Source organism: Theropithecus gelada, chromosome 4 (assembly GCF_003255815.1).
Source record: "Theropithecus gelada isolate Dixy chromosome 4, Tgel_1.0, whole genome shotgun sequence".
Lineage (NCBI taxonomy): Eukaryota > Metazoa > Chordata > Mammalia > Primates > Cercopithecidae > Theropithecus > Theropithecus gelada.
In genome coordinates, this window is record NC_037671.1 from 42,526,913 (window position 1) to 42,553,838 (window position 26,926).

The window sequence follows — 26,926 nt, forward strand, 5'->3', positions numbered from 1 at the left end:
CAGAGGTAGAAGCTCATGGAGGTGAGGTGATTACACTGGGGTCAATAAGTCTCCACACCACCCTGTAGGTATTTCCAGAATGTATAATTGGAATACACACAGTTAGCAACTGGCAGAATCCCCGCATTGGTTTCCAATCTGTGTAGTGAGGGCTGTCATGGTAGGAAAAGTCAAGTAGAATAGCCATTTGAAGATCCAGTTACGACTTCAGATCTTCAAATGAGTGGCAACACTTGCAGGGCTTAGGCAATGCCCTCCAGAATGTGGTACATGCTTTAAATAAGTAACCAATATATTTTCCCCTATAGGCAGGATTTATGGGGCCAGGAACCAAGGGGTAGAAATGAGAGTGTTTTCTCTTGCTATTATCCCTAGCGAGTCACTAGTAAAACTGCTGCTTCCTGTCCCCATGACTTTGAGCTCTATTGCCAAGGGAGGAATGTTTCTGCTAGGGGACATAACTGTGATTCCATTAAGCTGGAAGTTTGAACTGTCACCTGGTCACTCTGAGCTCATCATATCACTGAATCAACAAGCAAAGAATGGGAGTAAGCTGGGGCAATTAATTCTGACAAACAACGGGAAATTTGGTACTACCCAAAGGGGTTAGGGGGAATATAGCTGAAATTCAAGCATTCCTCCTAATATTCTCATGCCCTGTGATGAAATGGAAAATTAAAACAACCCAATGACCCAATGAGGAATAAAGTCTTGGATCACCCCCACCAGGCAAAGGTGCTTGCTAACAGCAACGGGAATGTGAAATGAGTAGTAGAAGATGGTAAGTTATAAATACCAGCTACAACCATATAACCTGTTTCAGAAATGAAGATGGAAGTAATATATATTTTCCTTATTTTGATATGAATATATTTTGTATACATTAACCCATTCCCCCCCCCCATTATCCTATCATCTAAGATGTGTTAATAGTAGCTAACTTTATCTCTCAGTTTATAAGCTAAAAAATATTAAAGGAAAGACATGACACAGCTATAAGGGAATAAACGTAAGCCAAAGATAGATAACAGCATTGTCTCTTCTTTTGAAGAGAGAGTTGGTATGTTTTCTGTCATATGAAGGATAGAATTCCATCATGTTAGGCAAAAGCATGTCTTTGCTATTGTGTGTATTTGGAAGTTAGATATAGTTTAAGGAGATGTGTATCCAATGATCTCCAATTTTCTTATCTGAATATGGTGAACAAATTATACCTTATAGATTTTAGTTTTAAAAATTATATTAATTTAGAGACGGGGGTCTCACTCTGTGTCTGCCCAGGCTGGACCACAATGGTGTGGTTATAGCTTACTGCAAGCTCAAATTTCTGGGCTCAAACAATTTTCCAACCTAAGCCTCCCAAAATCCTGGGATTGCAGGCATGAGCCACCTCACATTGCTACCTAATAGACTTTTAAAAGCTAAAATGACCTGGTTAAGACATATAAGAGGCACTCAAATAATGGTATCTTATTTTTATTGGTAATAGTATACTGGGAATAAGCACAGGGTCAAATGCAATCATGAATAGAAAAACACTTTAACTGTAAAACAAAGTGTGCTGATGTGTTTATAATTAGAATAAAATAGAGCTATATATATGAATGTCAAGTGCTTAAGGGGTGGATGCAGTGGCTTTGTACTGTGTCGACTTAACTATGCTGAAACTGCATTTCTTAGAATGTATGGTTTCAGGCTAGAGTTGTCCGCAAGATAAATTTGAGTGAGGTTTGGAGGGCAGAAGGGAAACAGCAATTATGGTTATTGTCTGAAGGTCAGTACAGATGGATCTGTTTCTTTGATTGAATCCTGACTAATATAGCCCCTCCCTTTTTGCGTCTAGTATATTTCTCCCTGTGAACAAGACAAGGGGTTGATTTTCCTTCCTCGTATCTACAAGGGAACATTCACTATAATCTCCAAGATGGCTGAATTTTGGAATGACTACTATTGGCCTTCCTTCCCATCATCTTATTTAGTCCTCCTTCCTGTGGGTAGAGGAGCAGCCAGCCTAAATGGTGAATGTTAGACATCTTTTGGCCACAGTTCCACTAGTGGGTGAGGTCATTGTCAAAGGCTCATGGGGGGCACATCCTTTTACCCTCTCAGATAAGCTCACATTTAGACTAAGTATATACCCTTCTCTTCCTCTTCCTTTTCCTGTTCCTACTTGGTGTCAGCTACCAAAAGGAAGGTTCCAGGTGCAATTTCATAATAAAGGGTGGGAGATTCTGCCATCTTCTCCAATATAAGAGTCACTAGGAAGTCTTATAATGTGTGTACATGTGCCTGTGTGTGTGAATTGACTCTAGTTCAGCCATTAATGAATGTAGAAGATAATCAACAAAATTAAAAAGTATACCATTGTGTTTAAAACAGTCAGAAATCAGTTTATTTTAGAAGACAATCTTTGCTGCTGCAGCAGGAAGACTGTTCATCATAACCATTTGGAATTTTCACTGAGCTTTTTTTAGTACTAAAATAATACACCTTCAGAAATAAGCTTAGTAAGCATCACTGCTGGTTTATTTATATCAAGTGATACAGATTTAAATTGTGAAATATATCATACATGCAGTAGCATATAAATGACATAGCTGCAGTTTAAAGAATCACTCTGAGTGTGTATGTCAAGAGATACCAGTACCTGAGAAGCCCTATGTGTTACTTATCAATTGTGTATCCCTCATCCTGAGGTAAACATTACACTGCTTTGTCTTAATCATTCTTTGTTTTTACTTTTTTAACACCTATGTTTGTATTCCTGAGTAGCAGGCACACACCCAGGTGTTTGAGGAAAGGGCAACATGCCCCTGTTAGAGGGAGGCTCCCAGGGGAAACTGAGCTGAATATAATATTTTGGTCATAGTCTGGGATCAAGGCACATAGTTACCATAAGCCTACAGAAGATAACAACCTGGGCTAAACTCAGAAAATTTCATCTATAGATCAAAAAGAAGGTAGGCAGCTGGGATCTTCATTTATTAGTCCTTAACATGTCATGAGTCACACACATCTGAACTAATTGCCCTCTATAGCTGCTGTATAGCTGTTATCCTAGAGTCTTCCTTTATCATCTTTGCCTCTTTCCAGTGATGAATCTCCTCCTCTTGTATCTCATATCTTCTTCTTTATTGGTCTATTTTCATATTTCAGTTGAGCAAATCCCTTTAGGATATGGTTGAGAAAAGGTTCAAGGGGAGTAAATTTTTTGAGACTCTGAAGATTTGAAAATGTCTTATTCTACCCTTTCTTGTGAGTGATATTTAGGCTGGGTATAGAATTCCCAGGTAAATTGAAGGTAATTTTCCTTCAGAAATTTTAAGACTCTACTTTTTGCTTTCTAGCTCCTAGTTGCAATTGAGAAGTCAAAAGACATTCTGATTCCTCATACTTTGTAAGTGACTTGTGTTTTCTTTGGAAGCTTTTGGGATCTTTTCCTAGTCTCTAATGTTCTGAAAGTTCACACTAATATATCTCCCCTGGGTCCACTTGGATCCATTATGCTAGACATCTGGCTATTTTTTTCAATATGGAAACACAAACCCTTTAGCTGATAATTTTGAACTATCAACTGAGAATTAAAATGAAGCCTCTACCCTCTTAGGAAAAGACTAATTATTTTATAAAATCAGTTTTAAATCTGTTTGATCAATCAATGACAACTTGCCTCAGTCTAATCCATCAGTAATAACTTGCTTCATCCAACACACTTCTAAAAACCAACCAATCAATGATAGCCTTTGAGGGTTAGTCAGTCAGCAGCCAGCTTACTCTTGTGAAGTCTTGTCTAAGTGAGCACACTTCTGAGGCTAACTTCAGCCTACTCCCATCTCTAAAACCATCAAATAATCCCAAATACTCCCAAAATAATCTCTGATTTCAAAACTTTATATAAATTCGACAGTCTGCTTTGAGAAACTATTCTTGACCATTTTTCTTCATTACATAAGCAAAATAGAGAAGCCCCTCTGTATCACTCCCAATTGTGTACTTCTTCATCCTCAGATGTAACTGATACTTTTTTAGTTTGAATTCCTTTAAATTTTTTCTCTAATTTTCTTTTTCTACCCATTATGCATATATCTCTAAACTGAGAAGTGGGCACAAACCTAGCTATATAAGCAAAAGACAAAACGGCCTCTGTTAGATGAAGGCACCCAGGAGAAGCTGAGTTGAGTGGAGTCTCTTGGTCATGGCATTTTATTTCAGATACCCAGTGGCAGCATTCTCCTTTACATAACTACCGGTTTGAAATGCAATGACCAAATGCTGTCTTACACTTATGATCACTCTCACACCAGAAACTGACATGGGCATCATGTGCTACAGTTTATAATGTAAGGTCTCATTTGTGACTCTGGTCTTCAAAGTCTCTGGATTGCTTGTCCTAGTCTTGGTTCCCCTCAGCATAAGTCTCCCCTCTCAACCACAGGCTGAATCTAATACCTCCTACTTGAAGCCTTCTCACTCTTCACAGAACAAGAACAATCAATTATCCAAGGAGAAAGAGAAATGAATGGGTAATAAGGACACTTGGGTTGAAGCCCCAGTTCAGCAAATAATCAAGTGGCCTGAAACACATGTCTTCATGTTCTTCACTGTGTTTCAGCTTTCCTGTCTGTAAAATAAAGGTTGGGCCAAATCTATGGTTCTCAATCCTGACTGCACAGATAATTACCTAGCAGTTATTTAAAAATACTGACTCCTGGGCTCTACTTCAGACCAATTAAATCAGAATCTCTGGGGGTGGGGTCTGGGCATCAGTATTTAAATCGATGATTCTAATGTAGAACCGGAACTATTGAGCCAAATGAGCTCTGAGGTTCCATTCAGTATTCACATTTGGAATTCTAGGAAGTACCACAATACTTCATTGAATAAGGTGAACATTGTATTGCTGGGACTCTGTTCTTTGGTTTTATAAGAGAATAAGAAGTGTGAAAGGGACAACACAGAACATTTGTGATGCAAATTATTTATATTGATGAGCAGTAGGCATAATAGAAAATTGTAGAAATCAATGAACACAAAATATAGATTGCAATCTCTTCTCAACTCTGCCTGTAGCTTGTGACTGTCATTGCTAGTGATAAACAGGGGGTAGGGGGACACCCATTAATCATCCTGTAGATCATTGAGGCTGTGTATACTGGGAGAAGAGGGTAGCTCCCGCTAGTCAGAGCCTTACTCACAGCAGCTGAAAAAATCACATAGTCCACATCTCCAGAATCCAGGGTCTCAGGAGCAAAGGTTGAGCGCAGATCCGGACATTATTAAATACATCATCTCTATAATACATGTTAATTGAGGTGGCATTTTGGCTCCTGTCTTAGTCTGGTTAGTGTTGCTATGAATAAACACCTGAGGTTGGGTATTTATAAAGAAAAAATGCTTATTTGGCTCATGATTCTGATGTCTGGAAAAATTTAGGATTGGGAATCTGCATCTGGGATGAACCACAGACTTCCACCACTTATGGGAAAGGGAGCCAGCTGCGCAGAGATCACACAGTGAGAGAAGCCAGGAAGAGAAGGAGGAGGTGCCGTGCTCTTTTAAACAACCAGCTCTCAAGAAAACAAATAGAGTGAGAACTCACTCATTACCGTAAGGAAGACACCAAGCCATTCATGAGGGATCTGCCTCCATGACCCGAACATCTCCCATTAGGCCCCACCTCCAACATTGGGAACCAAATTTCAGCATGAGGTTTTAGGAGACAAACATCCAAACTATTGCATTCTTCCCCTAGCCTCCCAAATCCCATGTCCTCACATACAAAATATAATCATTCCATCCCAGTAGTCCCCAAAAGTCTTGTTCCGGCATTAGTTCAAAACTCCAAAGTGTCATTTGAGACTCAAGGCAAGTTCCTTACAGCTATGAGACTGTAAAATACAAAATAAGTTATTTACTTCCTTCCAAGATACAATGGTGGGACAGGCATTAGGTAAGCACTCCCATTTCAAAAGGAAAAAAATCAGCCAAAAGGAATGGGTGAGAGACCCCAGGCCAGTGCAAAACCCAACAGGGAAGACATTAAACCCTAAAGCTCCAAAATAATCCTTGACTCCATGTCCTTCATTCTGGGCACATTGGTTTAAGCGGTGGGTTCCCAAGGCCTTGGGCAGCCCTGCCCTCATGGCTTTGCTGCGCACAGTGCACATAGCTGTTCTCGCAAGTTGGAGTCAAATGCCTGTGGCTTTTCCAGGTTGAAGTTATGTACTACAGGTGACTCTAATTCTGGGGTCTAGAGGCCCTGCTTCCATAGCTCTACTAGGCAGTGCCCCAGTGGGTACTCTCTGTGAGGGATCCAGCCCCATATGTCTGCTCAGCATTGTCTTACTAAGGTCTTTCTGTGAGGGCTCTGCCCCTGCAGCAGGGTTCTTTCTGGGCACCCAGGCTTCTGATACACACTCTTAAGCCTCAGTGGAGGATGCCAAGCCTCCACCACTCTTGCACTCTGGACACCTGCAGACTTAACACCACGTGGAAGCCACCAAAGCTTACTGCTTGCAGTCTCCTGAGCAATGGCCCAAGTCATACCCAGGATCATTCGAATCATGGCTGGAGCTGGAGTGGCCTGCTTGCAGGGAGCAGCATCCCAAGGTATCCCAGGGAAGATGTGCCCCAGGCCTGTACCCCCAAACCATTCTGTCTTCTTAGGCTTCTGGGACTGTGATGGGAGGGCAAATTTAAAGATTTCTGAAATGACTTTGATGGCAGCAGCAGCCTGTCTGGAGCAGCCACTGTGGGGACAGTGGGGGAGATGCAGCTGGGGCTGGGTGCTCCACAGGTGGGAGCTCTGCCCCCTTTCAAGTTGGCAGGAGGGGACCCCACATTCCTGGGGACAGCTGCCCAGCTGCAGCTGCCGACCCGGGCATCCCTGTTCTCTTGGGGACCCAAGAAGCCCGCCTTTCCCTGCAGAAGTGGAAGTGCCTGCTCCCACTGCCTGGCCTCTCCCTACTCTCCATGCTCGCTCCAATTTTGGAGCAAAGTCGAAGCCAAGCCTGGGTGCTGTCTCAACCCGGCTGGGTGTGTGCACACTCAGGGTGGTGCTAACACACCAGCCTCCTGCTGCCTCAGCCCTTTCAGGACTTTGCACACTGAAGAGCACGGGAGGAGGCCAAGTAGGGGCTGAGGGTGGCTTGGCGTGGGCCTGCAGCCCCTTGGCACAAACAGCCTGGGTGCCATAGACAAAATGATTGATGGTGGCAGGCAGCAGACAGGCTCCTGGGCAGAAATGGATGGGTCCTCAGTGAAGCCCTTCCTTCAAGCCAGAGACAGACTGAAGCCTGGGGGCCAAGCTGTCAGTTCCTGGTGAAGTCTGCAGCCCATCTGAGAGTGAGAACTTATGGTGCTTTTTCTAAGCCTGCCCATGGACCAATCAACATGACTTCCTCCCTTCTGAGCCCATAAAAATCCCAGACCGAGCCAGACTCACAGAGACCTCTAGACTACCAGCTGCTGAAAGGAGCTACCCACTGTGGGTATCCTCGACTTGTCAGGACAACCTGCCTGTGGAAAGGAGCTACTAACTGCAGGTCTCCTCTCCCCTGAGAGCTGGACACTCATCGGGATGACCTGCCTACAGGAAGGAGCTACCCATTTCGGGTCTTCCTGAGAACTGTTCTGTGCTCAGTGAGGCTCCTCTCCATCTTGCTCACCCTCCAGTTGTCCACATACCTCATTCTTCTGGATGTAGTACAAGAACTTGGGACCCACCGAATGGTGGGACTAAAGGAGCTGTAACACAAACAGGGCTGAAACATGCCGCCCAACTACCCACATTGCTTGCTGGCGATGAGATGGAGAGAACTGAGACCCTTCAAGGAGCCTGGACCCAGGGGCTCCCTGAGTCAGGGCTGTGATACCATCTTGGGGCTCTGTGGTTCCTGGCATCCCCAAGCTTCCAGGCAATCCACTGCGTTTCCCTCATCCAGAAGCGGGTGCCCACAGCAGAAGCCATGCGAAGTACATCTGGTCCAGCTGCAGCCTCGTATGGAGCCAACACCTGTGCCAGCACCTGGAGTTGCTGTGAACTGGCTGGGCACAGTGGCTGGACCCCACACGCACTCGCCCACATAACCATCATCACTCCATGCCTGACTCACCCTTGGTAGGTGTGGGATCCGGACTGGTAGCGTGAGCTGAGTGCAGCCTGCTGGGCCAAATGGGCAGAATGAGCCCAGCAGGTGTGAGCAATACTCAGGCAGAAGGCACCGCTGGCCACAGCTGGTGAAGCAACTCACCAAGCATCCTGTGACACCTTCAGGGCCTTTTTCCCATTGTCTTGACTATTAGCACCTGGCTGCCTTTTATTATCTGTGTTAATCTCTCTTGCAAGTGGTTGCTTGCCAGAACCCTTGGATTTCTCTGCTGAAAATGCTTTTTCCTTTTCTACCACATTGCCAAGCTGTGAATTTTCCTAATTTTACATTCTGCTTCCCTTTTAATTACAAATTCCACTTTTAGGTCATTCCTTTGTTGCACATCTGATTGTAAGTTTTTAGAAGAAGCCACATCACTTATTGGAGGCTTTATTGTTTAGAAGTGTCTTTCACCATATACCGTAGGTCATTACTCTTAAGTTTGTTATCAAACTGAACTGGGATCCACTTGGCTGTTGCAGTAAGGCTAACACATCCACACCAAGGTTTGCAATAAGAGAATGGTGGGCATTTGTTTGCAGGACACCAAGCAAGGAGAATCTGGTAGCTCATACTTAAGACCCCACCTCTCCAATGGCTTGTAGGTAGGAGTTTTTAAATACAGGGAGGCAGAGGTTAAAGGCAAAGTCATAAATGAGCACATAGAGCCTATGTACTGGCTTAATCTAAAAAGGCAGGACATCTTAACGCAGAGGCCCACGAGTCATAGTAGATTCAAAGATTTTCTGATTTGCGATTGGTTAAGAAGGTGAAAATTTGTCTAAAACTTTTTGGGTGAGCAGAAAAGAATGTTAGCTCTGGCTTATGAGTGTGGCTTCCTCCAGGCCCCTCCGGAAGAAATTTAGAACAAAGAACAGTGGTCAAAGCTTAGTTCTCAGATCCCCTTTATCTTATACCTACATTCCAGGGAACCTGTTTCATGAGGGTCCAGGTTTCTGGAAAACAGCTCAGGGACATATGTTAAATCTTCAGTTTCTTTGGGGAATCAAATACCCTGTGATTCTAACCTCCTTGGCTATTTTTAAGCTACTATTATCTTCTTGCTTATCAAGTTGCTAATTTGCTTCTCAGGGCTAGCTAGGTGCCTAGAATTCCCCTTAAATGAATTCAAGATTTTCATTTATTTCCATGGTTTGGAAGGGGTAGGAGAGGTGCCTGAAAGACCCTCTGAGAGGGGTCTTTGCTCTGTCTCAAGTTCAGTCTTGCACAAAGCCTTAGGGCATGGACTCAACACAGCTAGGTTCTCTGCTACCCCTTAGGGCAAAGTGACCCTTGCTTCAGTTACCAGTAAGTTTCTCATTTTCATTTGAGGCCTCCTCAGCATGGCCTTTACTGTCTGTATTACTACTAGAATTTTGGTCACAACCACTTAACCAATCTCTAGAAAGTTTCAAACTTTCCTGACTTTCTATCTTCTTTGGAGCCCTCCAAACTCTGCCTGTTACCCAGTTCCAAAGCTGCTTCCACATTTTCAGGCATCCTTATAGCAACACCCCACTCATTGGTACCAATTTTCTATCTTAGTCCATTTAGTGTTACTATAAAGAATACTTGAGGCTGTATAATTTGTAAAGAAAAGAGGTTTATTGGTCTCACAGTTCTGCATGCTGTACAAGAAGCGTGGCCCCAGAATCTGCATCTGGTGAGAGCCTCAGGCTGCTTCCACTCATGCAGAAGGTAAAGGAGAACCAGCATGTGCAGAGATCACATGGCGAGAGAGGACACAAGGTGTGGGGAGGCACCGGACTCTTTTAAACAACCAGCTCTCAGGAAACTAATAGAGTTTCCAGCTCTCAAGGAAACTAACTCACTTATTACCACAAAGACAACACCAAGCCATTTATGAGAGATCTTTTGCCATGACTCAAACACCTCCTATTAGGCCCCACCTTTAACATTGGGGATCAAATTTTAACATAAGGTTTCAGGGGACAAACATGCAACTATAGCATCTCCCACAGACTCCTCGATCTGTGGTAAAGGATCTGATAACTTCGAGAGGGCAGGCTGTCAGGGGCCATGTCTGTACTCTGTTATTTGCCCTCCAGGAATTGTTGGAGCTGACTTTTTCAAAAGTGGTTTCTTGAAAATAATTTCACTCCTCCTGTTTCTTGGATCCTTGAAGTAGTCCTGTTATCTTGCCCATTCTGCATCCTGGTATGTGGCTATTCCTTTGATTTTTGTCAGCCATTCCAGTGTCCTTCAGACAAAGTTCTTTTTTTAATTTAACCTAGTCAGTTTTTGTTGCTTGCAACCAAAAGATTACAATTACTACCTTAAAATAATAATAGCTTAGTTATCAAACATCTTATATTCATCAGGTATTCAAATACCTAATTGCTAACCCTAAACGCAACTAGAGTTATCCACATTGTACAATGAAGATACTGAGGTTGTGAATAATTTTCTCAAAAATATAAAGCTAGTAAGCAGCAGAGCCATGATTTGAACTTTCTTTTCTCTAACTACAAATCTTATTGTTTTTAGGATTTTCTTGTCTGCTATTCCATGCTACCTCTGACAAAGATTTTATCACCTAGTGACTAGTCCTTTCTACTACTAACTTTTACCCACATGCAAACTCATAAAATTGTGCTCTAACTATACCTCACAAATAGGATGGAAAAGGGCAAGAAAGATTAATCTGTGCCCCACATGGGCCTGTCTTTCCTCTTGGTGACAGGAGCTTTCAGGGGTCAAAGCCAGGATCTCAGCCCAGAGTGCTTGTAGGCACTTAGTCAATACTAATCAAGGGAGATGATAAAGGACAAAAACTCATTTCCCCAAAACCTTGGCAAAGGGAGATTCAGTCTCAGGAAACTTGTAAGTCGGATAGACATGCCAGGATAGATGTAGATAAACATCCTGTCATTGAAGAATAGTGCTAGAAAGGACTACAGAAGCAACGACACTTAATTCCTGCCCTTTTCAGCTGGGAGAACTGAGGTTCAGAGAAGGGAAGGGATATGCTCAGATAGCTCAGCAACACGGTGGCTGTGGCAGCCTGACCTCAATTTCTATGGTGTTTTCCACTAGCCCATGCCCAGGAGATGGCTTATCCCGTCTATTCTGTCACTTTAATATCCCTATCTGTGATGGTAATGCTGGTTTCCAAAGGGAGTTAGATTTACAAACTGGCTTTGTTCCCCATCACCCAAGTGAAGTACAAGATCTTGTACAAGATTTTGTCCTAATGGAACCCTGGCTTTCAACAGGAAGTCTCTATCTTCCCACATGGAGATCTTATAATCATTTTGTTACTTTCTAGATATTTCTCTAGGGTGTCTTATTTTGTTACTGGATTTATGAGATGCAGGTGTGCAGAAGTGGGAGAAAATTGATGTCATGGCACCTGAAAGAGAAGAACCCCAGAGGGCGCTGGATTTCAGATGGGCACCCTCTGTGCCATAGTTGATGTTACACTAATGACCGCATGCTGGTGATGCTGCTCAGAGAACCCTGAGCAGGCTTCCCCAGTGACTCAGCCCATTGGTCTATTTCTCGTAAGATGTCAGCAGGCATGAAAGCCCCCAGTCATCTTCTTGGGTTCTGAGAATGTGCAAATTTCTCACTGGTGAAACAACCCTTTGCTTCCTTCAAAAGGACATTGCAGATTGAAGGGGGTTTCTGGACCTGGGGGAGGATGTGATCTGTAGGAGTTTACTATGCCTCACTTCACTGATTTCAGCACATTTGTGGAACAGAGTCTTGCCTGAGGGCACAGAAAAATATTTCTGCTTTTCTGCTTCTGGTCTTTCTCAGGAGCTATGGAACTTAGCCTATGCCTAGGCACAGACTAAAAATGTGGGAGAGGTTGCAATCCCAAGGGCAACTCTCAACTAATGGGGAGCAGAAGCTAGTGGACAAATATCCCAGATTTCCATCCTTCAAATGCCCAATTCTGAGACATATTCTACATGATTCCCTAAGATCGAACCCCAGTTTCCCACAGTAGTCTCCAGATCAATATTGCACTCTTTCTTTAAAAAATGTGAAAAAGAATATAGTCTCATATATATTTCATACCTATACATATAATACATAAGCTAATATATATACACATATATATCTTATAAAACATTTTAACCATTTTAAGTGTATAATTCTGTGGTATTAATAACATTTTCAATATTATACAACCATCATCATTGTCTATTTCCAAAGGTTTTTTTTTGTTTATTTGTTTTTGAGATGGAGTCTCGTTCTGTCACCCAGCCTGGAGTGCAATGGCTCAATTTCAGCTCATTGCAACCTCTGCCTCTCAAGTTCAAGTGATTCTCGTGTCTCAGCCTCCTGAGCAGCTGGGATTAGAGGTGCCCACAACCACATCTGGCTAATTTTTTTTTAATTTTTGTAGAGACAGGGTTTCACCATGTTGGCCAGGCTGGCTTCAAACTCCTGACCACAAGTGATCCACCCACCTCGGCCTCCCAGTGTGCTAGGATTACAGACATAAGCCACCATGTCCAGTTTCCAAAACTTTTCTATCATCCTAAATAAAAACTCTGTATCCATTAAACAATAAATTTTTATCTTCTCCTCTTTCCAGTCCCTGGTAACCTCTAATTTAATTACTTGTTCTCTAACAAATTTGCCTATTTTAGATATTTCATATAAGTGGAATCATATGTTCGTCATTTTGTGTCTGATTTCATTTAGTGTTTTCAAGGTTCATCCATGTCGTAGCTTATATTAGAACTTTATTCTTTTTTTGTAGCTAAATAATATTCAATTTTATGTCTATACAGTCAGCCCTTCATACCCAAGGTTCTGCATCCATGGATTCAACCAACTGTGGACGGAAGATATTTTTCAAAACGATAAAAGGGGGAGGTGGCCAAGATGGCTTACAAGTAACAGCTAGTGTGCATGGCTCTTGCAGAGCCGAATGGAAGGGGTGAGTAAATATAGCACCTTCAACAGAAACATCCAGTTACTCGCATTGGTACTAATTAAGGAATCAACCTGACCCACGGAGAATAGACAAAAGCAAGGCAGGACAATAGCCCATCCAGGAGCAACACAGAGCCAAGGGAACCTCCCCCGGCCCAGAGAAGCAGTGAATGAATGTGCAACCCTGGGCACCCATGCTTCTCCCATGGATCTTGGCAACCCTCAGGTCAGCACATCCCCTCTTGAACCAACTCTGCCAGGGCCTTCAGAGCTACGTAGAGTCTCAGCAGAGCAGCTGCTCAGGCACATATGGAGACCCGGAGCCTTAGAAACTTGGGCTCTCTGGGCTTTCCAGCAAAAGTAGCTGCAACATTGGTGAAGTAGGAAGTTGGACTCCTGCACATACCCCTAGGAGTTAGGCTGAATCCAGGGAACTGAGCAGCAACAGTCTACAGTCCCCACTTCTATGGCATCTCACAGGATAAGACCCATTAGCTTGGAATTCCAGCCAGCCACTGGTGGAAGTGTTATACCTCCCTGGGGTAGAGCTCCTGGGGGAGGGGCAGGCCACCATCTTTGTTGTTTGTGCAACTTAGCCATTCCAGCCTTTGGGCTTTGGAGAGTCCAAGCTGACCAGGGACAGCAGGGTTTTCCCAGCACAGCACAGCAACTCTATGAAAATGTGGCCAGAGTGCTTTTCTAATCAGGTCCTTGATCCCATTCCTGCTCACTGGGTGGGATCTCCCAACAAGTGCCTCCAGCCACCCCTACTAGTGTTCTCCAGCAAGAGAAATTTGAAACCTCCCTGGAATGGGGCTCCCAGAGGGAGGGGCAGGGCACCATCTTTGCCGTTTGGGTGACTTAGCTATTCTGTCCTTCAGAGTTTGGAAAGTCCAAGGCAATGCGGGGCTGAAGTGGAACCCCAGCACAGCACAGCTGCCCTATGAACATGTGGTCAAACTGCTTTTTTAAAGTAGGTCCATGATCCTGTTCCTTATCACCAGTTGGGGCGTCCCAGCTGGGGTCTCCAGCTGCCCCCACCGGTGTTCTCTGGCTGATAGAGGTTTCAAACCTCCTTGGGTTAGAGCTCCCTGAGGGAGGGGCAGGCCCCCATCTTTGCTGTTTGTGTGACTTAGCTATTCCAGTCTTCAATCTTTGGTGTATCCGAGGCAACCAGGGGCTGAAGTGGACCCTCGGCACAGCATAGCTGCTTTATAAAAATGTGGCCAGACTGCTTTTTTAAGTGGGTCCTAGATCCAATTCCTCCTCATTGGGCAGGATCTTCCAACTGAGGTCTCCAGCCACTTCCTACAGGTGTGTTTGGGACTGCAATAAGTCCATACCTGCCTAGGATGGAGCTCCCAGAGGGACAGGTAGGCCACCGTCTTTGCTGTTTTGCAGCCTTCACTGTAGATACCTCCAGGTACTGAAAAATCTGAGGCAACGAGGGACTGGAGCAGGCACCCAGCATAACCAAGCAGCCCTACAGAAAAGTGGCCAGACTGTTACATGGGTGCCTGTTTCCATATCTCCACCAGGCAGGTCCTCCAGGCCTAGGCCTCCAGCCACCCCACCAGAGCTATTGAGCCAATAGCAACTCAGAAACTCCTGAGTTGACAGAGCCTCCAGGGGCAACTGAAAGCCTGTATGTCACTGCCTCTGTGGTGGAACTGCCCTTGCTAACCTCAGACTAACAAGCGAGCAAAGAGTCTAAGTGCTTTATCCACACCTCTAACAAGCTGCAGTTGACCCAAGGAAAAAGGTCAGTCTGTCTTTCATCATTCCCCTTCCCACCACCACTCACCACCAGACAGGGAGCCCCTAGCCTGGGTCCCCAGCACAAATGCTCCATCATGGGCTGATTGCACTGATTGATTGCTGACCTACATCTCTCTGGGGTGGAGCCCCCAGGAGATAAGCAAAAGACCCTTAGCCACAACCACTACTAAGATCTCTGCCTTTGCTGCCTCCAAGTTAGGCGAGGAACATAAACCCTGACATCACCCTAGAGCTGTAGTGGGCAGCCCAGGAGTGCCAAGCCACCATCTATAGCCAGCACTCAAGAGGGAGAGGAACCCACACTTTCAGAGCGTTGAGAGGGAACACAGCTGCAACTGTGAAGAAACACAGGGGAGCCACACAACTGAGCAAGAGTCTACTAACTGACGAGTAAGCCTAAGTGACACCTGTTGGATCACACTCTAATGCTTCAACACCAAAAATACCTCACTAACATACCCCCTCTGAAACCAGAGACAAGATGTCAGCTTCAAATAAAAATCCTGCACACAAAGCCTTTGCCCAGTGAAAACATCAGAAAATAAGTCTATTGACTGTACTCAATCTACACTGCAGTTAAAGGAACACCTACACGTAGAGATGAGAACCAACACAAGAACTCCAGTAACTCAAATGGCCAGAGTGTTGCATGTCCTCCAAATAACCATGCCAGTTCTCCAACAAGAATTCTTAACCAGGCAGAACTGGCTGGAATAACAGAAATAGAATTCAGAATGTGGATGGGAAACAAAGATCACTGAGATTAAGGAGGATGACAAAACGCAGTCCAAGTAAAATAAGAATCACAATAAAGCAATACAGGAGCTGAAACACAAAATAGCTGGTATAAAAAAGAATGGAATGGGTCTGACAGGGCTGAATAGCACAATACAAGACTTTCACAATGTAATCACAAGTATTAACAGCAGAATAAACCAATCTGAGGAAAGAGTATCAGAACTTGACTGTTTCTCTGAAATAAGACAGTCAGACAAAAATAAAGAGTAAAAATGAACAAAAAAAACCTCTAAGAAGTATGAGATTATGTGAAGAGCAAAATCTCTGAATCACTGGCATCCCTGAAAGGGAGAGGGAGAAAACAAAGAACTTGGAAAACATATTTCAGAATATCATCCATGAAAACTTCCCCAACTTTGCTAGAGAGGCCAGCAGTTCAAATTCAGGAAATACAGAGAACTCCTGCAATATTCTACCCAAGAAGATCATCCCCAAGACACATAATTGTCAGATTTTCCAAGGTCAAAATGAAAGAAAGAATATTAAAGGCAGCTAAAGAGAAAGGGCAGGTCTCCTACAAAGGGAACACCATCAAGCTTACAGTGGACCTCTCAGCTGAAACCCTACAAGCCAGAAGAGATTGGGAGCCTATCTTCAACATTCTTAAAGAAAAAAAATCTTCAACCAAGAATTTAATATTCAGCCAAACCAAGCTTCCTAAGCAAAGGAGAAATAAGATCCTTTGCTGATAAGCAAATGTTGAAGGACTTTGTTACCATCAGACCTTCTTTACAAGAGATCTTGAAAGAAGCACTAAATATAGAAAGGAAAGACTGCTACCAACTAATACAAAAACACACTTAAACACACAGACCAGTGTCACTACAAAGGAACCACATAAGCAAGTCAACATAATAATGAGCTAACAACACAATGACAGGATCAAATCCACACATATCGGTACTAACCTAGAATGTAAATGGGCTAAATGCCCTACTTAAAAGGCACAGGGTGGCAAGCTGGATAAAAAAGCAAGACCCAATGGTATGTTGTCTTCAAGAGATGCATCTCACACAAAATGACACTCACAGGCTCAGAATAAAGGGATAGAGGAAAGTCTACCAAGCAAATGGAAAACAGAAAAAAGCAGGGGTTGTAATCCTAATTTCAGACAAAACAGATTATAAACCAACAAAGATATAAAAAAAAAGATAATGAAGGTCATTACATAATGGTAAAGGGTTCAGCTCAACAAGAAGATCTAACTATCCTAAATACATATGCACTCAACACAGGAGCACCCAGATTCATAAAGCAAGTTCTTAGCGATCTACAAGGAGACACAGATCCCACACAATAATAGTGGGAGACTTAACCACTCCACTGACAGTATTAGAGAGATCATCGAGGTAGACAATTAACAAAGATATTCAGGATCTGACCTCAACACTGCACCAAATGGATCTGATAGACTTCTACAGAACTCTCTTCCCCCAAACAACAGAACATACATTCTCATTGCATATAGCCTATACCCTAAAATTGACCACATAATTAGACATAAAACAATCTTCAGCGAATGCAAAAGAGCCGAAATCATACCGAACACATTCTTGAACCACAGTTCAATAAAAATAAAAGTGAAGACTTAAAAAATTGCTTAAAGCCATGCAATTACATAGAAATTAAACCACATGTTCCTGAATGACTGTTGGATAAATAATAAAATTAAGGCAGAAATCAAGGAGTTCTTTGAAACTAATGAGAGCAAAGATACAACATACCAGAATCTCTGGGACACAGCTAAGGCAATGTTAAGAGGGAAAGTCATAGCATTAAATGCCTACATAAAAAAGTTAGAAAGATCTCAAATTAACAAACTAACATCACAACTGAAAGAATTAGGGAAGCAAGAAGAAATCAACCCAAAGCCAGCAGAAGACAAGAAATAACGAAAATCAGAGCTGAACTGAAGGAAACTGGGACATGAAACACCATTCAAAAGATCAATGAATCCATGAGTTTTTTTGAAAAAATTAATAAGATAGGCCACTAGCTAGACTAATAAAGAAGAAAAGAGAGAATACCCAAATAAATACAATTAGAAATGATGAAGGGAATGTTACCACTGACCTCACAGAAATAAAAATAACCATCAGAAACTATTATGAACACCTCTATGCATACAAACTAGAAAACCTAGAAGAGATGGATAAATTCCAGAATACATACACCCTCCCAAGACTGAAACATGAAGAAACTGATTTCCTGAACAGACCAATATGAGCTCTGAAATTGAATCAGTAATAAATAACATACCAACCAAAAAATGCTGAGGATCTGATAGATTCACAGCTAAATTCTACGAGATGGACAAAGAAGAGCTAGTAGCATTCTTACAGAAACTATACCAAAAAATTGAGGAGGAGGGACTCCTTCCCAGCTCATTCTATAAAGTCAGCATCATCCTGATACTAAAACTTGGCAGAGACACAACAACAACAATAACAAAAACTTCAGGCCAATATCCTTGATGAACGTTGATGCAAAAATCCTCAACAAAATACTTGCAAACCAAATCCAGCAGCACATCAAAAACCTAATCCACCATGATCAAGAAGGCTTCATCTCTGAGATACAAGGTTGGGTCAACATACACCAATCGATAAATGTGATTCATCACATAAACGGAACTAAAGACAAAAAACACATGACACTCTCAATAGATGCAGAAAAGGCTTTCAATAAAATTCAATACTTCTTCATGTTAAAAACTCTCAGTAAATGAGGTATTGAAGGAACATGCCTCAAAATAATGAGAGCCATCTATGACAAACTCACAGCCAATATTATACTGAATGAGCAAAAGCTGGAAACATGCCCCTTGAAAACTGGCACAAGACAAGAATGCCCTCTCTCACCACTCCTATTCAACATAGTATTGGAAGTACTAACCAAAGCAATCAGGAAAGAGAAAAAAAATAAAGTGCATCCAAATAGGAAGAGAGGGAGTCAAACTATCTCTGCTTGCATACGGCATGATTCAATATCTAAAAAATGCCATAGTCTCAGCCCAAAAGCTTCTTCAGCTGAAAAACAACTTCAGCAAAGTTTCAGGATACAAAATCAATGTACAAAAATGACTAGCCTTCCTACACAGCAACAACAGCAAAGCCAAGAGTCAAATCAGAAATGCAATCCCATTCACAATGGCCACAAAAGGAATAAAATACCAAGGAATACAGCCAACCAGGGAGGTGAAAGATCTCTACAATGAGAATTACAAAACACTGCTCAAAGAAAACAGGGAAAACACAAACGAATGGAAACACATTTCATGTTCATAGATAGGAAGAATCAATATCATTAAAATGGACACACTGCCCAAAGCAATGTACAGATTCAATGCTATTCCTGTCAAACTACCAACAACATTCTTCACGAACTAGAAAAAATATATTTTAAAATTCATATGGAACAAAAATGAGCCTGAATACCCAAGGTAATCCAAAGCAAGAAGAAAAGAGCTGGAGGCGTCACACTGCCTGACTTCAAACTACACTACAGGGCTGCAGTAAGCACAACGTAGTGATAGAAACACAGGCACATAGACCAAGGAAACAGAATAGAGAGCCCAGAAATAAAGCCACATACCTACAGCCACCTGATACTCAATAAAGCTGACAAGCAATGGGGAAAAGACTCCCTATTCAATAAGTAGTGCTGGGATAACCGGCTACCCATATACAGAAGGCTGAAGCTGGACCCCTTCCTTATAGCATATACAAAAACTAAGTCAAGATGGGTTAAAGACTTAATTCAAAACTATAAAAACCTGGAAGACAACCTAGGCAATACCATCCTGGATGTAGGAATGGGCAAAGATTTCATGACAAAGACACTAAAAGCAATCACAACAAAAGCAAAAATTGACAAGTGGGATCTAAATATATTTAGGATTCTCTGCACAGGAAAATAAACTGTCAACAGAGTGAACAGACAACTTACAGAATGGGAGAAAATTTTATTTGCAAACTATATATCCAAAGGTCTATATTCAGCATTTATAAGGGACTTAAATTTACAAGAGGAAAACAACCCCATTAAAACATGAGCAAAGGATATGAAGAGATATTTTTACAAAGAAGACATATAATGCAGCCAACAAACATGAAAAAAAAGTTCAGTATCACTGATCGTTAGATAAATGCAAATCAAAACCACAGTGAGATACCATTTCACACCAGTCAGAATGGCTATTATCAAAAAGTCAAAAAATAACAGATGCTGGCAAGGTTGCAGAGAAAATGGAACACTTATACACTGTTGGTGGGAATGTAAATTAGTTCAACCATTGTGGATAGCAGGATAGTGATTCCTCAAAGAGCTAAAAGCAGAACTACCATTTGACCTAGCAATCCCATTACTGGGTATATAACCAGAGGAATATAAATCATTCTACCATGAAGACACATGTCCACAAATGTTCACTGCAGCACTATTCAGAATAGCAAAGACATGGAATCAACATAAATGCCCTTTAATGACAGATTGAATGAAGAAAATGTGGTACATATACACCATGAAATACTATGCAGCCATAAAAAAGAATGAGATCATGACTTTTGGAGGAACGTGGATGGAGCTGGAGGTTATTATCTTTAGCAAACTAATGAAGGAACAGAAAACCAAATACCACATGTTCTCACTTATAAGTGGGAGTGAAGTGATGAGAACTTATGAACACAAGGAAAAAAATACCAGACACTGGATCTACTTGAGGTTGGAGGGTGGGAGGAGAAAGAGGAGCAGAAAAGATAACTATTGAGTACTGGTCTTAATTCCTGGGTGATGAAATAATCTGTATAACAAACCCCCATGACATGAGTTTACCTATGTAACAAACCTCCATATGTACCCCCAAACCTAAAATAAAAGTTAAAAAAATAAAAATAACAGCACAATAAAACATAATGCAAATAAAAAAATGTAGCATAACACTTATTTACCTAGCACTTACATTGTATTGGGTATTATAACTAATCTAGAGATGATTTAAAGTATAAGGAATGATATGCCTTGGTTACATGCAAATACCCTGCTGTTTTATATCTGGTACTTGAGCATCCATGAATTTTGGTATCTTTGGATGTTCTGGAACCAATCTCCAGTGGATACAGAGGGAAGATTGTACTATCATTTTATTATCCACTCTTGATGAACACTTGAGGTTTTGTTGTAGTTGTTTTGGGGTTTGGTTTGTTTTGCTATTGTAATACTGCAATGAACGTTGACATATAAGTATCTGTTTGAGTCCCTCTTTTTAATTCTTTTAGGTATATATCCAGGAGTGGAATTGCTGGATCATATTGTAATTCTATGTTTAACTTGTTGAGAAACTGCCAAACTATTTTGACAGCAGCTATATCATTCCCCTAGCAATATACAAGAGTTCCAATTTATCCAAGCCCTTACCAACACTTGTTTTCTGTATTATTATCATCCTAATAGGTGAGAAGTGGTATCTCATTGTGATTTTGACTTGCATTTACCTAAGGACAAAAGATGTTCAACATATTTTCATTTGCTTATTGACCATTTGTATATTTTCTTTGGAGAAATATCTAAGTCATTTGCCCATTTGTAAAATTGGGTTATCTTTTCTTATAAAAAAGAATATATCTTTTTTATATTCTGGATGTTAAAACCTTATTCAATACATGATTTTCAAATATTCTCTCCCATTCTATGTTATCTTTCCACCTTTTAATTGATGTCCTTTGATGCATAAAAGTTTTTAATTTTGATGAAGTCCGATTTTTTCTTTTGCTGCTCATTCTTTTGGTTTAATATCTAAGAGACCATTACCAAATCCAAGGTCATAGAGATTTACACCTAACTCTCTCTCTCTAAAAATTGTATGAGTTTAGCTCTTATATTTTAGTCATTGATCCATTTTGAGTTAATTTTTCCATATGGTATGAGGTAGGGGCCCAACTTTTTTTTTTTTTTCTTTTTTCATTTCGAAATCCAGTTGTCCTACATAGCATCATTTGGTGAAGAGACTATTATTTACCCTTGAATAAACTGGGCACCTTTGTTGAAAATGTGATGGGAGACAGAACACAGCTTGAATCATTGGACAACCTAAAGAGATAGGTAGAAAGAGGGGATGCTGTAGGCTGGCCACATTCCTTGACTGCAGGTCACAGATCCTTTGACATGGTCTTCTCACACAGCTCACTGTCTCTCTAAGCTTCAAGTACTATTCCCCCTCCTTTTGACCCTCTAGGCCTCAGGTGGAAATGGGAATGCCCTCCCTGGAGAACTGAACCATCTTTTATTATTTTCCACACTCTACCAACAGCTTTGTAAATGTCCTTGTGATGGTTTATTTTATGTGTCAACTTGACTGGGCTATGGGATGCCCAGATAGCTTGTGAAACATACTATCTGGGTCTACCTGTGAGGGTGTTTTGGGAAGAAATTAGCATTTAAATAAGGAGACTGAATAAGGAGATCTGCTCTCATTAGTGTCAGTGGACATCATCCAATCTGTTAAGGTCTTGAATAGAACAAAAGGCATAGGTAGAGCAAATTCTCTCTTTTTTTCTTGAGCTGCAACATCTAGTTTTCTTGCTTTCAGATGTCAGAGCTCCTGATTCTCAGGCCTTTGGACTCTGACTGAATTATACCACCAGCTTTCCTGGTTCTTCAGCCTGCAGATGGCAGATTGTGGGACTTCTCAGAATTCATAACCATGTGAGACACTTTCCATAGTAAATTTCCTCTTATCTATCTACCTAACTATCTATCTAGCAATCTAGCTAGCTAGCTATTCTATTGGTTGTTTCTCTGGAGAATGCTGACTTATACTGTCTCTTCACTAAATTTTCCCCAAGCGACCCAATTTCAGGGTGCCACCTGTTTGCTGTAAGGACCCTGATGGATGCACCTCATTGCCTAAAGTGGAGGCAGGGAAGTTTGCCAGTTAGCTCACATATCAGCTTTGCCTCAGTGATAGCCATGTCCCCAGTCACACCCTCCAAAAGTGATGTCTGTCTGTTGTCTTTTCTGGGTAAAGGGGTAGTTGGTGTACTGGGGTAGGAAGAACAATTATTTTGGAGACAGGAGTTCTGGGCTGTAGTCACTATTCTCACGCTGACTCATGATGGGACCTGGGATAATCTCTTGTCTTCTTTGAGTTTAATTTTGCTCCTCTGTGAAATGTGCCGGCTGCCATGCTCAGTAGCTCTTCCCATGATTAAAGTGCAGGATTCCTGTGTTAAATGCCCCCTCCTCACACCAACCAGTCATATCCATACAGGACTATCCCTGGGCAGGGAATCTAACCACTCAGACCTCACTGCTCCTCCTCATCCTGGGGACAAACAAGATCTTCCTCAGGTAACCCACGAACCACTCCTAGGACCTCAGGGAATAGAAAATATTTGTCATGGCTTCTGAAGGCTCTGTCAAGAGAAGCAACACACTGTTATCTTCAGGGCTGGAAAGCAGGACTTGAGACTTTCCCTGGGAACACCCTGCTCCCACAGAAAGCCTTCTAGAGCTCAGAACTGCCCAGTAGGAAAAGGAATACCTATATAAGTGTCTGAAGCTTCCCTGGTACTGAACAGGATTCTTACTAACAAAACCAACCAACACATTCATGAAGCAGAGCATTTTCATTTGTGAATGAGAAGTCTGTAACTTTGTAGAAATCAATGAGCCAAAGTAATTAACTGAGTGGGCTTCTGAACCAGATCTCAGCCTCTTATAGTAGGGTGGATGTCCTTATCTGAAAGAGAGAGTTTTCCTTTCCCTTTCCATGTATTGAAGAGGGCTGGATACTCAGGGAGTCAAGGAAATGTATCAGTCAAGTTCTGTGCAAGAAATGGAAAACATCTCTAGATATTTCAAATGGAAAGAGATTAGAGGCATGGAATTAGGTGCCTAAAAGTCTTTAGGAAGACTAGAACCATACGAGTTTCAGGTTGGGTCCAGGAATGCCCCTTGGAACACTGCAAAGCTGACTTGTCAATGGAGCTGCTCCTTCTAGGGCACCTCTAAGCTGTTGAATTTAAGATTACACCAAGCCATGATTCAGGGCTCAGGAATCCAGGAAAGCAACCCTGCAGTTGTGCCCTGTGCCTGTCTGTTTTACTGCTCTCAAAGCTGGTGAGTGGGTCCGGAATGTGATTTTCAGCCACTGTGTCCACTACAACTGCTTCTCCACACCCAACAAAAACGGGCACTGGGATGCTGCTGCAGAGGAAAAATAAAAGCCATATTTCCTCAACCTCTCTTTCCAGCAGAAATACAATCAAAAGCAGCAGCAAGGTGACCTCTACCTCACTTTGTCTCCCAAGTCTTATGCAAAAACATTTCATTAGAGAGCTTAATAGACATGTAGAAGAATCACTACCAAGAAGTCTGAGAAATGTGGTTCTTAGCTTTCCAGCCCTTGCTGTGCAGGAAGACAGACTAGAAGAAGGGCAGGATGGAGGGCAAGCAAGCTGACCTGAAGTGCCCACACAGCAGACCTTCCTAAATCAGAAGGAGGCTGTTGACCTGTTTCAAATTCCCTTTGGAGGTTGCCAATCATCTAACACCACCCCCATTTTCCTCTGAGAAGGGACATGTGGACACCAATACAGGTAGACTCAATATGCCTCATTTCCATGCCATAAAAAATACGACAATTATATGCAGATTTGGTTGAGTAATGTTTTTGTGTGTGTTTGTGGAGGGGAGGACACTGAACACAAGATATTGACATTTTTGTTGTTTAGAACAATGCTGATGTTCAATTGTTCAAAATTTAATGTTCCAAGACAATATATACAGTCCTAGGTTTAAATCCCAACTCTGCCTCTATGTGACTCTAGACCAGTTGCTTGTATTCCCTGAGCTCCATTTTTTTCACCTGTAAAATGGTACTAATGATATTGACTTTATAGAATTGTAGTGAAGAGTAAATGAAATAAACCTGTAAAGTGCCTGGTGGAGTGTTGAGCACACATGTACTTGGGGTCTAATGACTATCCCCATTGCCCTGTTTTATACATTTTGCAGTAAAAGCCAATCCACATGCCAGGGAGTAGACTGTCCCTTGGATAAATGTCAATTGCATCACTGTTTGAGAACAAAAAATGATGAGATATTTTTTCCCTAATGCTTCAGAAACCTCTGCAGACCCTCACCTGGTGTTCTATGCAGCACACGTTTCCAGAGATTGCATCTTCCTAACAGAAGGGGTCACACAGGCAGCCTAATAAGAGGGAATGGCAGGCTGGGCATGGTGGCTCACGCCTATAATCCCAGCACTTTGGGAGGCCGAGTCGGGCAGATCACCTGAGGTCAGGAGTTCGAGACCAACCTGGCCAACATGGTGAAACCCTGTCTCTACTAAAATACAAAAAGTAACCGGGCATGGTGGCAAGCGCCTGTAATCCCAGCTACTCAGGAGGCTGAGGCAGGAGAATTGCTTGAACCTGGGAGGCGGAGGTTGCAGTGAACTGAGTTCGTGTCACTGCACTCTAGCCTGGGTGACAGAGCAAGACTCCATCTCAGAAAAAAAAAGGGCAGAGGGGAAGGGCAGCAAGAGCTTTTTGTATGATTTATCAGGATCAGTGTTTTTTGAACTGCAGGTCAAGACCCATTAGTGAGGAGGACCCAAAATCAATGGGTTATGACTGGCATTTTTCCCAATGAAATCAAATGGAAGGGAAGGAAAGAAGGAAATAAGAGAAATGAGACAAGAGAAGAAGAGAAAGAGAGACTATGAAAGTATGTCTTGATAGAGTATTGTTTTGAGGAACTGCTCTCTCCATTCATAGGTGTGTATGAGCACGTGTGTATGTGTGTGTGTGTACGCACTGGGTCATAATGTCAAACACATTTCTTGCTTGGATCACTGCAAAAAATGTTTGAAAGTCAAGATAACCAGCCCCCTATTTTGGAGTGAAGGGGAACACGGATAATTAACCTGCTATACAACTTGTAACAAAAAGGAATTTCATTGATACTAACTTAATTACCCAGAAAATAAATTTATATCTAAAAGTTTCTGAAAAGCCCACTGCTCACCACCCAGGTCATTATAGCATCATCCTGGATTCTCTGTGCAGTGGCCAGCTGGACCCATGGGTCAGTGTGGTGAAGGTACTGCCTTGGGGCACAGTGCTCTTGGCTTTCCCACTATGGTGTCTGCCCTGGCCTGACGTGCAGGTGACACAGTGTCAGGTTGTGAGGGGTCTATCCCTCAGATCCCACTGCCCTTGGCTGCTCACCCTCCCTTTCCCCCCTAGCCTCTTTGGTGCTGAGCTCATCTCTCCTGTGCTCTTATCTGCACCCCTCCACTCCATGGCTTTCTTTCTGCAGCTCCTTGCTTCTGCTGTCTCACCTGCTGCTTCCACTGCTAAATGGCTTTCCACTCTCAGCCTGCAAATAATTCCTGCTGCCACATGCACAGTCTGCACACAGCTCCTGCAGCCACCTGCCACTCACCATCCTCAGTGCCCAGGGCTTGGCTTGCAGCCTCCCTCATGGTGGCTGAGGAGGAGTCAAAGAGAGAGACACATGAGGCACAACGAGAGGACTGTCACTTGGTGCAGGAGGAGGCTCATTAGGTCATGTTCCTTAACATCTCTGAGCCTCTGTTTCCTCATCTGCACAGTGCGTGCAACAGTTGAAAGGTGTCCTTGCTCCTCATCAGGCTGTGGAAAGTGTGAGGTCTGTCAAAAGAGCTGGGCACGCTTGAGGGATTGTGTGCCTGTCAGGACCCTCCCTAACTTTCTGACTCCTCCTTCTTCCCTTCCTCCCTTTGCCCATTCTCCTTGGTGTTGGCTTCTCTAGTGCAGTGGTCCTGCTCTTTAGGAAACTCTTTTATTTTGTAAGGAAAGGATCAGCTGGGGACAACACCCACCTCGTGGAAGCCCAAGACCACCTCATTTTTGGTGTTCTCTGTTCTCCTTACTTTGAAACCCACCTTAGTCCAAGGGACCTTCCATTCCCAGGATTGTTCAGAAGACCAGTGGAAGAGAGCTTTTACTTTTAACAGCTGGTTACATGTGGGTTACTCTTGCTGAAATATAGATGGCCTGACTCTTGAATGAATAAACACTTTGTCTCCTCTTCTGGTTTTAGGCAATGGGGTGCCAAGTAGGAACAAGGTTCCTGCTGAGACAATCCTGCCTAATGAAGCATTGGAGGTGTCAGTCTTTGGGCCATGAGAAAGCTCCATGCTTGGGCCCAGCTCCCAGCCAGAGACCCACCGCTTCCTCTTCACTGGCCATGGGTCATCTGCTGCCAGTGGCTTCTTCTCTCGAATACCCCTCTTTCAG